General features: G+C 48.5%; 1 pseudogene; it reads left to right on the forward strand.

The window, feature by feature from the left end:
• Nucleotides 1-484: 484 nt before the first annotated feature.
• Nucleotides 485-2,575, forward strand: LOC121633032 (annotated as a pseudogene).
• The last annotated feature ends 211 nt before the right edge of the window (nucleotides 2,576-2,786 follow it).

Consider the following 2,786-nt stretch of genomic DNA (forward strand, 5'->3'; position numbering starts at 1 on the left):
GCAGCTTTATCTATATTAAAGAAAGTAAGCTGCAGTAAATTGCCTTTAAAAGAAAAATGTTATTTTAAAGTCTTCCATGTGTTGTTAGTTAGTTATCACACTGTTCAGCTTGAACAGTATTGTATTGCTTGTATTTTCTCTCGGCTTTTGTATTTGGCAGCATGAATGAGGCAAGAAATGCGGAAGAAGTTGGTTGTATGTGTATTATTGTGAGTTGTGCCAATGCTTTATATCTGTCTTATATTCATTATGTAAATAAATTTTGATTTGATTTGAAGAACAAGCCAGGAGTCGGTGATCCAGGTCAGTCAATGCTGTTGGAAACACTGATGAAGAGAAGAAAAGCACAAATAATATCAGAACAAAACCATCACTAAATCCTTCACAGAGATTCAGACAGTTACTTTATAGGATTGTCCATATATTTCACTTTATTTCTGTGCATCGTACAGATCATTGCACTCATAAAACAAATCAGTCCTGAACCATCTCACTGCTAAGTGTTGAAGGGAAGATCTTCTTCAGCATTGTCGAGGCGACTGACAGACTACATCCTGCAAAACTTCTACATCTACACCTCGGTCCAAAAAGGAGGGATTCTGAATGTCTCTGGCTGTTTGGAGCACACAGGCATGGTCACTCAGCTTATCAGGGAATCCAGGGAGAACAAAGGTGACCTGGCTGTGCTGTGACTGGACCTTGCCAACGCCTATGGATCCATGCCCCACAAGCTGGTCGAAGAGACACTGAATTAACATCACATCCCAAAGAAGTTCAGAGACCTTATTCTGGACTGCTATGCCAACTTCAGCTTGTGAGTCGCTGCTGGATCAACATCTTCTGACTGGCACAAACTTGAAAAAGGGATCATCACCGGATGTACAATCTCAGTCATTCTCTTTGCACTTGCCATGAACATGCAGGTGAAGTCTGCGGAAGTCCAGTGCAGGTGGCCCCTCACCAAGTCTGCAGTCCGACAGTCACCCATTCGAGCCTTCATGGACGACCTGAAAGTGACAACCACATCTGTTCCGGGCTGCAGGTGGATCCTAAGTGGACTCGAGGAGCTGATCTCCTGGGCTTATATGAGATTCAAACCAGGTAAATCAAGGTCTCTCGTGCTGACGAAAGGGAAGCTGACAGGTAAGTTCTGCTTCTCACTCTGCACCGCTAAGATACCATCACTCACAGAGGAACCGATGAAGTGCCTGGGAAAGGTGTTCAACTGCAGCCTGAGAGATGCAGCCTCCACACAAGCCACCAACCAAGAGCTGGAAACCTGGCCAGCTGTGGTGGACAAGTCTGGCCTCCCTGGCAAGTTCAAAGCCTGGATTTATCACCACGGTATCCTTCCTTGGATCCTTTGGCCTCTCTTGGTCTACGAAGTCCCCATTCCTACAGTGGAAGGCTTTGAGATGAGTGTCAGCAGGTTACTCCACAGGTGGCTGGTGCTGCCACGAAGCCTGAGCAGTATTGCCCTGTATAGGTAGTCCAACAAGCTGAAGCTCCCTATCAGCAGCCTGAGTGAGGAGTTCATGGTCACTCGGTCGAGGAAGCTGCTTCAATACCGGGAGTCCAGTGACCCAAAGGTCGCCCAGGCTGGGATCGAGGTTAGGACGGGACGTAATTTGAGAGCTTCCGAGGCTGTGGGTATTGCAGAGTCAAGGCCACGGCAGAGGGTGCTGGTGGGCACAGTGGCACAGGGAAGTGCTTGTTTGGGTAGTGGTAGAACACCTTGCTATGGTAGGGAACAGGGGAAAGAGAGGAGGTCACTGATTCTTGAGGAGGTGCGAGTTGGAGTAGAGGAGAAGCCGGTCAGTCAGATGGTGGGAATGAGGCAACAGGGAGCCTGGACAAGATGAGCGCAAGCTGTGGAGTGCAAAGTCACATGGACCGAGCTGTGGAAAGCTGAATCCCATCACATAAAATTCTTGATCCAGGTAGTCTATGACATGCTGCTTAGTCCATATAACCTCTGCCTGGGGGGAGGGTGGAGACACCAGCTCACCCCCTCTGCCAGAAAAGAGGAACCCTAAAGCACATCCTCAGCTGCTGTCCGAGAGCCCTGGGCGCTACCGCTGGAGACATGACCAAGTCCTGAAGGCCATAGTGGATGCTATCTGCAGTGAAATCAGCCACAGCAAGAGCCTTCGGCCAGTTAGGAACACCATCAGCTGGAGAATCCTGCAGTGGCTCCCCAAAATACCTCTCCTAGCCCATTGGCAACGGCGCATGATAGGGAGCTGAAAGTTGACCTAGGGAAGCAGCTGAAGTTCCCAGAAGTGGTCACCAAGACAACATCTAGCATCTCATCTCAGCAGCAATCAAGCAAGTAATTCTCCTGGAGCTTACTGTGCTGTGGGAGGACCAGATGGAGGAGGCCCATGAAAGAAACAGGGTAAAGTACTCCGAGCTAGTGGTGGAGTACCAGAACAATAGTTGGCAGGCATGATGCCAACCCATTGAAGTGGGATGCCAAGGATTTGTGGGCCAATCCCTCTGCAGGGCCTACAAGATGCTGGGCATCACAGGAGCCAGTCTGCAAAGGGCTGTTAAGTTGGAATCTGGAAGGTGACATCCTTTTCTGCAGCTTTTGTTGACTGTTTTACGGCCAATTTCCAGTGGGTCTTTGTGCCCCGGAGCTAATCGTGGCTGCTTTAGTCAATGGTTTGGCTCTGGGCACGCCTCTGTCTGAAATTATCTACCCAAAATAAATTAAGTATTTTTTGACAACTACAAGATGAGATTACTACTGAATCAAGATATGTGTTACTGTGTCAGTCTAG

This window comes from Melanotaenia boesemani, chromosome 21, assembly GCF_017639745.1.
Source record: "Melanotaenia boesemani isolate fMelBoe1 chromosome 21, fMelBoe1.pri, whole genome shotgun sequence".
Lineage (NCBI taxonomy): Eukaryota > Metazoa > Chordata > Actinopteri > Atheriniformes > Melanotaeniidae > Melanotaenia > Melanotaenia boesemani.